Source organism: Mesocricetus auratus, unplaced genomic scaffold (genome assembly GCF_017639785.1).
Source record: "Mesocricetus auratus isolate SY011 unplaced genomic scaffold, BCM_Maur_2.0 Super-Scaffold_100007, whole genome shotgun sequence".
Taxonomy (NCBI): Eukaryota; Metazoa; Chordata; class Mammalia; order Rodentia; family Cricetidae; genus Mesocricetus; species Mesocricetus auratus.
The window spans coordinates 80,743,853-80,756,690 of NW_024429191.1; the positions used below are offsets into that span (position 1 = coordinate 80,743,853).

The 12,838-nt window shown below is 48.5% G+C and overlaps 1 long non-coding RNA gene across 1 annotated transcript; it reads right to left on the bottom strand.

Moving 5' to 3' along the window:
• Positions 1-288: 288 nt before the first annotated feature.
• On the bottom strand, positions 289-12,323 carry LOC121141191. Its single transcript, XR_005878078.1, has 4 exons — positions 12,143-12,323; positions 11,075-11,295; positions 10,313-10,380; positions 289-598 (listed from the first exon to the last, which is right to left on the bottom strand). It is a non-coding gene; the product is annotated as an uncharacterized LOC121141191 (long non-coding RNA).
• Positions 12,324-12,838: the final 515 nt, after the last annotated feature.

Genomic DNA, 12,838 nt, shown 5'->3' on the forward strand with positions numbered 1-12,838 from the left:
ATCTGTGCCGGTCACAGCGCCTCTGTTTGTGTTCCCTCAGCTGGCTCCTGTTAGCAGCTCAGGGGCCCGCGGAGGAAGCGCTGGCCAGGTTTTTCCATCTCTCCAGAACCTTGAGCTTGATCCCCAGGCAGCAGCTGCTCTTGTGACCTCCGACCCCAAACTACATGAGCCTTCACCAGGTTTTCCCCAAAGCCCCCAGCTCTGGGCTGTATCTTAAATCAACATCTTTGTTTTTTTTTTCTCTTACTATGAAAAACGATAGGGGAGCGAATCTATCTTTTGGGGTTGTTTGTTTAATCGGACACTTAGCACACTCAAGAAGCAGGGTTCAATAAGAGGAATAGTTAATTCAATTTTGTTTTAATTTCCTCCGTTGGAATGACCATCTCTCCAGAGGTGGCCTTTATTGTCCTCCTTGGGCTAGGGGCACCAGGATCCTCGACCTCCAAACCCTGAGGTTCTGAGCGCTGGATCCAGGTCAGGGGTCGGAATTCTGCCTCAGATCTGGCTGAAAAGCAATGAGGAAAAGATTTTTCTTCTTCTGTGGTGTCTGTGCCATCCATTCACATATTCGTTTATGCCTACGTCGCGCGAGGCCCTGTACAGAGGGTGTGGGAATAGAGCAGACAATATAATTAGGGCATGACCTGTGCTCAAGGAGCTCACAGAGCACAGAAGTAAGGTGGGACACTGAGGTGGGGAGGGGGGACAGGAACAGAGAAGACTGAAACTACTTCAAAAGGCAGGTGAGGGTGAGGGAGATGACTTACTTGGTGAGAGTGCTTGCGGCCAAGACTGATGACCTGAGTTCTACCCTCAGAGCTGCATAGACACACACGTACAAACACAGACGAACACCAAATAAACAAACTAACGTCTAAACTGAGAGGCAAGTTGGGGGGGTCACAACCAAGGAAGGAGGAGAGAACCGGGAAAGAGAAGGGGTGTCCATACACCCACACCATGGGGCGTCTGATGAGACTGCAGAGGACTGGAGGGCTAGGCTTTCTCGGGCAGGCTATTTGTTCTGTTTTTAAAAAGAAGAGAATTACTGAGCTTAAGAGATGGCTCAGTGGTTAAGGGTGCCGACTGCTCTTTCAGAGGCCCCAGGTTTGGTTCCCAGAACCCACATGGCAGCTCAAAGACATCTGTAATTGCAGTCTCAGAGAATCTGACGCCCTCTTTGGGCCTCTTCAGGCATTGCACACACATGGTACATACAAAATAAAAATAAATGAATATCTTTTAAAAGGAAGAGGGCCTAGAGAGATGGCTCAGCAGTTAGGAGCACCGACTGCTCTTCCAGAGGATCTGGGTTCAGCTCCCAGCACCTACATGGCAGCTCACAACTGTCTGTAACTCCAAAATCCAACACCCTCAACAGATACACATACAGACAAAACACCAATAACTAATAAATACAGTTTTGGGGAGAAGAAAAGAAAGAAAGAATTATTCATGGCTATTATTAAAGATGAAAAGCTAGGGCAAGAAGTTTGAGAGTTCAAGGCTAGCCTGAGCTACATAGTGAGACTTTATCTCAAAGTGAAAAGTGACAAGATGGTAAGGAAGCTGGGGCTACTACCGTGGGCTCTGGCAATAGTGAAGAGAGATCGGGCTCAACTCTGAACACAACAAGGATGGTGAAGACTGATAGCCAAATAACGGGGCAGAGTCCGTGGGTAGAAAATTAGTGAGCGGAAGCATCAAGGCCAGTGGGATTCCTGTTGAAGCAAGCCAGGGTGATGAGATGCCTGATGCCTGGGGGAGGAGGGAATCCCACCAGCAATCAGTCAAGAGTGGGGGATTTTGCTAAAGTCACCCAGCAGAAAACTCTCTCTGTCTCTCTCTCTCCATATACATACATACATGCATACATACATACATACATACATCGTTCAAAGACAAAGACAAAGTCAAGGTTTGGTCAAAAGGCAGTCCCAAAGGGTCCTGATTCAAGTTTGGTCAAAAAAAGTTGATGTAAATTCAGGCAACAGGAAGTTTGTGCAGAAGGCACCGGAAAGTTTAGTTAAGAAACAGGACAGGATGTGCAGGTGCCCTGGATGCCATTGTGGAAGCTGGGGTGCAAAGGGTAGGGCTGGAGGTGAGGACCAGTCAGGAGAGGTAGTAGGGGAGCTGCTGAGCTGGGCAGGGAGAACAGGAGGAGACAGTCTGGAAGACACCCAGTGTCCCAGTCCTGGACCTGGGCGTGGTAGTGTGTACCATAGATCCAGCACTCAGGGTGCTAAGCAAGGGAATCACAAATTTAAGGCCACCCTGGGCTACATAGCAAATTCTGACCTCAAAATGCATAAATAAATAACCAACAGGAGTTGGGGAGATGACTCAGTCAGTAAAGTATTTGCCAAGCAACCATGAGGACCCAAGTTAAGATCCCTATAAAGGAAAATGATAAGAGAGTACACTAGAGCCCAAATAAAGGGATATCAGATATTTATTTGGGAGTCACTCACGAATGACAAATCAAGTAGAGAACCACTGAGGTCTTCTGCCCGGGGCACCAGATGGGGGGGGGAGGAGGGAGGGAGAGAGAGAGAGGTGGGGGGAGAATACGCTTCTTCTCCCTCTTACCGGTCCACACATAGCACCTGAGACCATGTCTTAATGGACCGGTACCCCAAAGGCTGTTAGCTGAATGAGTTCCTGCAACAGATCCCCAGCACTTGCTAAAAAGTTCGGCATGGTGGTGCACACCTGAAATCCTAGTGCCGGAGCTGTAGAGCCTGAAGGACCTCTGGGATATCCTGGCCATCCAGCCTAGCTAACCAGTCAGCTCCAGGGACTTGGTGAAGGATTGCCCATGCCCATTCTGGGACTCAAGTTTTCTAATACACTGAGCAGAGGCTCTGAGACACCAATGAGCCACTGGTGTCCAGACACTCAATGTAAGGAGTATCTCGCCTCATACTCAGAATCCAAGCTATACACTATCCATTGTAAATTTTGAAAACTCAGAACTAACACAAAAATCCAAAAGGAACCTGGCATGTCTGCAATCCCAGGCCTTGGAAGGTAGAGGTTGGCCTGAGTTACAGAAACCCTGTCTCAAAAGCTTAGTAAGACAGACAAAAATCCCACAATGGAGAAAACATCAAAATTTTGAAGAAAAAGAAGATTTAGCCTTGCCCCATATACACTGCCCAGTCCCTCTGCCCAATCAAGCTTAGTACTTGGTCTCAATAAAACTTTATTTTAACAAACAGGCAATTGACCCATAAACAATTGTCCTTTTCTCTCCCCCCTCGCTCTCTCTTCTTCCCTGTTCCTTATCCTCCTCATCTCACCCTTCCCCCACCTCCTCCTCTTCCATTTCCTCTTCCTCCAGCTCTCCTTTTACTCCCCTCTTCCATATATTTTTCCTCCTCTATTTCCCCTCATCTTTTCCTCTTCCTCTTCCTCCTCCCCCCTTTTGGTGGTGCTAGTTCTTGAATTCAAGGCTTAAATCACTCTAGGCAGGCTTGACCACACAACTGCGACTCCACCCCTTAATTTTATTTATATTTATTTTTAAAAGAATTTTGATGTACCTTACATTTTTAGACCCTTTGCACCCTCACCCAATACCAAAGCTGTGCAAAAAGCATTTTCCTGGACGTCAAACCCCAGTGAAAGACCGATCTTCCACAGAAACTGTTCACATTCTAATTCAGCTGGAAATCACCAAGCCTCTGTGGTCAACAGCTCCTCACAGAGAGCTATCTCATGTCCCTGTGCACCTGGGAAGTGTTATTCCTAAACTCAGTCGCTTTCCCTGTAAATGGAAAGAGTAACGTTTGATGCTTTTCAGTTCATAAAAAACAAAGTTGCCCAAACCCAGGACCTTAGCACAACCAGCCCTCCAAAAAGAGTGGGTACCACATGCCAGACTTTCCTAGGGCAAGCAGATAGACACAACATGAGACCCGTATTCCCAAGACTGTAGCTTATCCCCAAGGTTTAAAAAACAAACAAACAAACAAACAAACAAAAACCTAGACCCAGGGATAGTAATCACTCTGGTATGTTAGCTTTAATTATCAACCTGACATAACACAGGTTGATGAGAGTCTCAATGAGGGAATGTCTACATTGGCTTGGCCTGTGGACATTTTTGTGGAAGACTGTCTTAATTAAGTTAATCGATGTGTGAAGACCCAGCCCACACTGGGTAGCACCATTCCCTAGGCAGGGGATCCTGAATTGTGTAAGAGTACAGAAGCTGCTGGGCAGTAGTGGCACACCTTTAATCCCAGTGCCTGAGAGGCAAATGCAGGTGAATCTCTGTGAGTTCAAGGCCAGCCTGGTCCACAGAGTGAATTCCAGGACAGGCTCCAAAGCTACACAGAGAAACCCTGTCTCATAAACCAACCCCCTCCAAGCTGCGTGCAAATAAGTGGTGTGCATTTGTTTCTCTGTGCTCTTGTCTATAGATGTGACATGGCCAGCTGCCTGCCACTGTGACTTCCTTGCAATGATAGACTGTCACCTGTAACCGTGAGATAAAAGAAACCTTCTCTCCCCTAAGTTGCCTTTGGTCAACAAAATGAGACAAGAATGCAATCATTTACTCATTGATTGTTTCTATTTCAGTGGATAATAAGTACCCACTATATTTATTATTTTAAAAGGCCACCTTTTTAAACCTTTGCCAGGCGTTGGTGGCTCACACCTTTAATCCCAGCACTCGGGAGGCAGAGGCAGGTGAATCTCTGTGAGTTCGAGACCAGCCTGGTCTACCGAGCAAGTTCCAGGACAGCCTCCAAAACAATACAGAGAAACCCTGTCTCAAAAAACAAAAAACAAAAAAAAGGCCACCTATTCATGCCAAACACAACCAAGCCACTGGTCAAGTCAGATGTGATCTTTGGTCTCAAAATATATAATCTGGGGGCTGTAAAGGTGGCTCAGTGGTTAAGAGCAGTGGCTCCTCCTCCAGAGAACCTGGGTCCAGTTCCCAGAATTCACACGGCAGCTCACAACTGCCTATAACTCCAGTTCCAGGGGATCCTATGCCCTCATCTGGCCTCCAAGTGCACCGGGCACACACATGGCACACAGACAAAGACAGGCAAAATACTCATACACATAAAATGAAATAAAAATTTAAAGATATTTATCATACGATATTGTGAGATAGGCAGGGAAAGGTGACACAATGCAGAGTGCTAGACACTACTCAGCAAGGAGGAAATGTGGGGATTTATAGACCTCAGCCATTTAGCTGCTGGTCAGGGGAGAATTTTGCCAAGCAGGGCCTTGATTTCCACACAAGCAAAGCCGTGGAAGGCAGATTTACCAGCGCTCTTCAGACAAGAACCTGTGTGTGCTATAGCCAAGTGTGAGAGATAGTGGTGACCAGAGGCCAAGAGACTGAACAGCGTGTAATTTGGCTTAGACTGTGAATGGCTTCTATATACTATGAGATAAAAACTTGGACTTCATTCTGTTGGCAGTGGGGAGAAAGGGTCTGGAAGCTTCTAGGCACAAAGTGACAGGTTTCGATCCAGTTTTAGGTTGCATTTTATTTGTTATGTGGGTATGCATGTGTCACTGTGTATGCATGGAAGTCAGAGGACAACTTTCAAGAGTCAGTACTCATCTGGTGATGGTGGCACTCGCCTTTAATCTCAGCACTCAGGAAGCAGGGGCTAGTGGATCTCTGAGTTCAAGGCCAACCTGGTCTACAGAGTAAGTTCTAGGACAGTCAGGCCTACGTGGAGAAACCCTGTCTCAGAAAAACAAACAAACAACAAAGAGTCTGAATTTTCCTTCTATCCAGCGGGTCCCAGAGATAGAACTCAGGTGGTCCAGTTTAGCAGTAAACGCCTCTACCCACTGCCTTGGGGTTTCTGCTGCTGTAACGGAACACCATGGCCAAAAGCAGCCTGGGAAGGAAAGGACTTGTCTCAGCTCACAGTTCCACAACACAGGTCATTATCAAAGGGAGTCGGGCCGGGAATCAAGGCAGGAACCTGGAGGCCGAAATCAAAGCAGAGGCTGTGGAGGAGTGTTCCTTCGTGGCTTGCTTCTCCTAGCTTGCTTGGCTTACACTCTTATAAAACTCGGGAACCACCGTCCCCGGGGGTGGCACTGCCCAGAGAGAGCGTCCCACATCAATAGTCAATCAAGAAAATGCCCCACAGGCCAGTCTGGCGGGAAGACTTTCTCAATTGAGGTTCCCACTTCCCACATGACTCCAGCTTGCACCAGGTTGATAAAAAATTAACCAGGACACCCACCGAGTCATCTCACCAGTCCCTTGATCTATTTTTAGGAAGAAGGGGAAAAAAAGCAATCACAGAGAGGAGAAACTGCCAATGGGAAGGGTCTGGAGGTAGAAAATCCCACTGGGATATTTCACTAATGAAAGGAGAAATTATAAAGGCTGAATCAAGGCATTAGTGGAAGGCACACGGGACAGGGGTGACAGTCAAAGGCATTCACACCCGGAAGCCACACAGGCTGGTGAGTATAGAGCTGGAGGGCAAAAAAAAAAAAAATGGAGGAGTTTAGACCAAGCCGCAGTTTTGAGATCTGGGCAAGTGTGCACTGTGGTAAGAGTGTGCTTTTGTGTGAATGTGCATGTCATGTGTTTAAGCAAGTGTGAGGAGGGGAAACTGAGAGCAGAGCGTGTGCTCGACCGTAGACTTGTGGCTCTAGGGTGTGTGAAAGATCGCTCAAGCAACATGACCAGTTGAGAAATGATGGGCTCAGGACTCAGGGACTGGGGCATGCTCAGACTGATCCTGGGCGGTGAGGGCAGAGGATGTGGGCAGAGGGTCCATGGGTCCATGAGCTGCCTGGGTAGAAAGTATGAGAAGAGCTCAAGGTGAGTGGCCACAGAGGATGGGTGCAGGAAATGAGCATCGGGGCTGGAGAGGCCTCCGTGATTAAGAGCATAAACTGCTCTTGAAGAGGACCCAAGACACCCACTTCCAGATGTCTGCATTAGGTGGCTCACAACTGCCTGTTACTCCAACTCCTGGAGATTTGATGACCTTCTTCTAGCCTCTGTGAGCACCTGTATACACATGGCATATGCTCACAGAAAAACACACCCATCCACATAAATTGAAAAATAAATAAGTAAAAAGAATGCATTTAATAACTAAACAGAACCGAGCATCGTTGAGGGCTAGCCAGGAAGACCAGGAGAAGAAAGAATAGAAGGAGAGTAGCTAGGAGACCAGGAGAACTGACACACTGGAGGAGAAGAGTCCACGTGGCAGACAGAAAGGCATGAAGACAAGAGCCAGCCAACTGCAGCTTGGAGCTGGCTGGCTGCAGCAGGCGAGTTTAGCTAAAGGAATTTCAACACCGGCCAAAATCTGCATTTCTATTAAATCGTGTTGGGATTCAATCCCAATGTGCGGTATTAAGAAATGACACAGGAGATGTGGGGGGATCTAAGGGATGATGAGGTTCTGAAGGCCAAGGTCTTCATGAGCATTGAGCTCATTCGTGATTAATGGGCTTATCTTGAGCGTGGATGTTACAACAGCCTGTAACTCCAACTCCAGGGGAGCTAACATTGTTTTCTGGCCTCTGCAGGTACCTGAACTTATGTATACACAAATACACAAATTAGAAAAGAAATGAGGGGGCGGAGGGGGAGAGACCAGTGGTTAAGAGTACTGGCTGCTCTTCCAGAAGACTTGAGTTCGGTTCAGATGCCTACATGGAGGTTCACAACAGTCCATGACTGCAGTTCCAGGAGCTCCAACACCCTCTTCTAGCCTCTAGAATGCACATGGAACACATACATACATGCAAGATTTCAAAGTTAATAAAAATAATGTTTTAAAGTTTTTCAATTTTTAAAAAGAATTTGTTAAAAAATTAAATTAAGCCGGGCGTTGGTGGTGCAGGCCTTTAATCCCAGCACTTGGGAGGCAGATGCCGGCGGAGCTCTGTGAGTTCGAGGCCAGCCTGGTCTACACAGTGAGTTCCAGGATAGCCTCCAAAACAATACAGAGAAACCCTGTCTCGAAAAACCAAAAAAAAAAAAAAATTAAATTAAATTAAAAGCCTGTTTAGCTCTGTCTCCTGAATTGTCCTTCTTTCCATTCCTGCCCCAAGAACTAGGAGCTGAATAAGCCTTTATTCTTTTTTTAATCTTTATGGCATGTACATATGCATGTCTACTAGTTTGCACATGCGTGTGGAGGCCAGAGGTCAACTTGGGTGCAGTCCCTAGGAGGACAACGGTCACCTTGTTTTTTCAGACAGCGTCTCTCGCTGTTCTATAGCTCATGGACTAGGCTGGGCTGGCAGGCCACTGAGTCCAGGCATCCGATCCACCTGGCCGGGACTCCCCAGTGCTTCTATTAAAAGTGCATGCCACTTCTTGGTTCTGGGGCATCCAAGTCAAGTCCTCATGTTTGGGCAACGATCACTTTATAACCAAACTAGCTCTCCAGAACAAGCCTTTATTCTTTATAAATCACCCAGTCTGTGATATTCCAAGGTAGCAGCAGAAAAACAGCATGAACTGCCACAGCCTTTTCCATGGAATACTGGTGTAGGGTTGAGGAACCCATGTGAACAAGGAAGTAGAGGCCATGCGTGTAGACAGCTCCCTCAGGACATTCTAAGGAGGAGGGAGAAGTGGCATTGCACGGGTCGGAGAGAGCAGGTGTATGCATGTGTGTGTGTATGTATGTGTGTATGTATGTATGTATGTGTGTATGTATGTGTGTATGTGTGTGTAGGTGTGTAGGTGTTTACATGTGTGTGTCCGTGTGTTCTGTGGATTCCCACGTGCGCACGCGTGCGTGCGTGTGTGTGTGTGTGTGTGTGTGTGTGTGTTCCTGTGTGTCTATGTCTGTGTGTGATTCTGTGTTTGTGACCGGAAGTTGCACTAGAACAGTGGTTCTCAACCTGTGGGTTGCAACCCTTTCTGGGGATCGAAGGGCTCTTTCACAGGGGTCACCTAAAACTACCAGAAAGCACAGATATTTGCGTTATAATCCATAACAGTAGCAAAATTGCAGTTATGGAGTAGCAATGAAAATAATTCCACGTTTGGGGCCAGTACAACTCGAGGAACTGTATTAAAGGGCTGGAGTGTTAGGAAGGTTGAGAACCACCGCTCTAGAAGATGTGACTGAAACTGGGAGGCACCTAGGTACCTTATGGATATTGACAGGACTGACTGACCCACCGTGACCCAGGAATCATCTCAGTTTCTCCCATAAGCCCTATAAAAAGCCCTGGGACTTGGGTGGCAAAACCGTTCATCGAGTAAGGGCACCGGGCTGCTAAGCCCAACCACCTGAGTTGATCCCTGGGGTCCACACAGTACAAGGAAAGAACCAAATCCCGCAAGTTGTGCCCTGGCTCCCGCGTGTGTGCTGCGGCACACACCCCAATGAGTAGATAAACAAATGTAGTGAGATTTTTGAGAGACAAAAACCTCCTGGCCCAGCAGCTTGGCGGTGCTCTACTTCTAGGACCGCTTCTGTCACACAGGCGCTCTCTCTTTCTTCATCTTAAGCTCTCACCTACGGGGGCTGGAGAGATGGCTCAGAGGTTAAGAGTACTGCTTGCTCTTCCAGAGGTCATGAGTTCAATTCCCAGCAACCACATGGTGGCTCACAACCTTCTGTAATGAGATCTGGTGTCCTTTCCTGGCTTGCAGACATACATAGAGGCAGGATGTTGTATTCATAATAAATAAAATCTTAAAAAAAAAAAAGCTCCTACCTACGATCCTCCAAGAAAACCTGGCCTGAATCCATTCTCCCACTGCCGCTGTCCATGAAATTCCTCCTCTGTTTTCGAGAGACCAGAACCTGGAGCCAGTGACTCGGTGGGAGTTTAGTGTGCCCATGAGCTTCCAGCACCCCGAGTCTTGAGTACGAGTCCACCTGTGGCTAAGAAGCCTCTCCTGCACTTAAAGGCTCCCATCCCCCCATTTCAGTACCAGACATCTTCCTGAAGCAAGTGTGACGCCTGGAGAGACACAGACTTGGAAGTCTGAGGGTGGCCATGGACCTCTACTCTCAGGCCATCGCCTCAGTGTCCTCAGTGCAGGGGTGGGGGGTGGAGGGTGGGGGGTGGGTAGTGGGGGGTGGGGGGTGGGTAGTGGGGGGTGGGGGGTAGGGGGTGCTCAAGAGCCTCTCCAGTCTCAGCAGCCTTCTCCCTGCCTTCCCAGTCTGACTGCCCTGCCCCTGCCCAGATGGACAGACAGCCTGCAGAGCACTCTCCCGGGAGTCACTGCCTTGCCTTCCAAAAGTGATTCCAAGGCCAAACTCCAAACGCCTCACCTCCCACATCCTCTTGCCGGCCCACCAGCCCCCAGCCGGCCTACCTCTTGAAGCAGAGAGAATTAGAAATCAGCAGGGGTGGAAGATGACATCCGTGGACATCGGCTGAGACCTGCAGAACAGAAGGAGAGTCGTCTATGGAGAGGCAAAAGAGCAGCGACCTTAACTGACTCCTTGGCCCACCTGAACGCCTGCTTCTTCCTCCCCCAGCACTTCGGGCTGCCAAAGACTTAACTCTGCAGGAAGGTCCTGTCTTCCTTACAGCAGGCTGGAACCCTCACCTCTCTTATTAACAGAGCATCCGGTGGCATTATAATTGAATTTTTCATTCTAATTATTTCAGTGGGCCAGAAGAGCAAGCAAGACCAAGAGCAACTGTGACACTGTGATGCTGCAGACAGAGGCACCCGTGGAAGATGGTAACCAAGGAGGCAGGAAACTGGCTATGATCAGTGGACCAGAGAGCCCAGGGTGTTCATCCCTTTCCAATTCTCCCTCTGCCTTCCTCAACCCTCAGCTGGCCCAGCAATCACTTCTCCTTGCTCAAATCAGCAGTCAACAGATGGTAATGGATGTAGAGGATGATCTCAGGGTGAGGGTATTGTGGTCCATAACTGTAGTCTCAGCACTGGGGAAGGTAATGACAGCAGGATCTCTGCAAGCTCCAGGTCAGTTTGGACTACACAGTGAGTTCCAGGTTGCCAGGGCTATATGGTAAAACTTCATCTCAAAACAAACAACATGCAAAAATAAATAAATGAATAAATAAACAGTGGAGATGTCCAGGTATGAGCTTGAGTGCTTACCATACAAATGCAAGGCCCTGGATTCAGGCCCTACTCAGTACAGCAAAGTATAACTTGAGAGTGTCCTTTCAAAAGGATGTTTCAAGGGCAGTAGAGACGGCTCAGCAGTTAAGAGAACTTGCTGCTCTTACAGGGTTCAGTTCCCAGGACCCATACAAGGCGCCAGGAGGATCTGATGCCCTCTTCTGATCTCTATCTGTATTGCATCCACATTCACGTACCTACACACAGACACACATGCATTACACACTCGGGAGGCAGAGGCAGGCAGATCTCTGTGAGATCGAGGCCAGCCTAGTCTACAGAATGAGTTCCAGGACAGGTTCTAAAACAATACAGAGAAACCCTGTCTCAAAAAGCAAACAAAAAACAAAAACAAAAAAACCCCAAACCTTTAAAAGAAAAGCAGTGTTTCACTCTCCACACAGATCCTATGGTAGTATGCAAGAAAGTAGGAGAAGCAACGAGACATAACCATGGGGACAATATTTAGCCGGAATATTCGCCTTCATAAACATTTTACCCTTACACTGAAATAACTCAAATTACTTAGCATTAAACAATGCTACCATAATTTACTTTCTTTTTCTTTTTGTGGCATTGGGAACCAAATCAATGGATGCCAAGCAAGGGCTCTGCCCCCGAGCTACACCTCAGCCCTGTGTGTCAATTGTTAAGTAAAGCACCATTTTAAAATCATGTTGATTAAACCCTGGTGTAGCTCCATTCACTGTAAGCCCAGCGTCCAGGAGTCTGGTAAGTTTAAGGAAGGGCAGTTTGGGATACACTACACAGCAAAATCCAGCCTCAAAACAAACAAAAAAATGGGTGTGGTAATCCAAGCCTTTAATTCCAGTACTTAGGAGGCTGAGGCAGGATGATCTCCAAGAGTTCAAGACCAGCCTAGGCCACAGGGTGAAACTTTGTCTCAAATAAAATAAATAAATCAACAAAAGGCCATTCATGGGACACTGGTGAAACCTAATGGAAGCCTTCCGTTCTAGCTTCATTTCTGTCGCTGTAGTAAAATACACTGGTGAAAGACAAATTTAGAGGATGGAGGTTTACTTTTGCTCACAAATCCGTGTTACCGTCCACTAAGGTGGGGAAGTCAAGGCAGCAGGAACGGGAAGCAGATAACACACCAAAGCAGGGGGGACCGGAAGCAGCCAGCGGTCACATCCCACATCTGCAATCAAGAGCAGGGGGGACCGGAAGCAGCCAGCGGTCACATCCCACATCTGCAATCAAGAGCGGAGAGCATGCTTGCTTCTTGTCCTCAGCCAGCTGGTTACCCAAACCTACTGCCCAACCCCCCCGGGCATGGTGCAGCCTACGTCAAACCCCCCCCCCGGCATGGCGCAGCCTACGTCAACCCCCGGCATGGTGCAGCCTACGTCAACCCCCCACCCGGGCATGGTGCAGCCTACTCCACCCCCCCCCGGCATGGTGCAGCCTACGTCAAACCCCCCCCCCCGGCATGGTGCAGCCTACGTCAACACCCCCCCCGGGCATGGTGCAGCCTACTCCACCCCCCCCGGGCATGGTGCAGCCTACTCCACCCCCCCCCCGGCATGGTGCAGCCTACGTCAAACCCCCCGGGCATGGTGCAGCCTACTCCACCCCCCGGCATGGCGTAGCCTACATCAACACCCCCCACCCCACCCCCACCCCCGAGCATGGTGCAGCCTACTCCACCACCCCCCCGGGCATGGTGCAGCCTACGTCAACCCCCCGGGCATGGTGCAGCCTACGTCAACACCC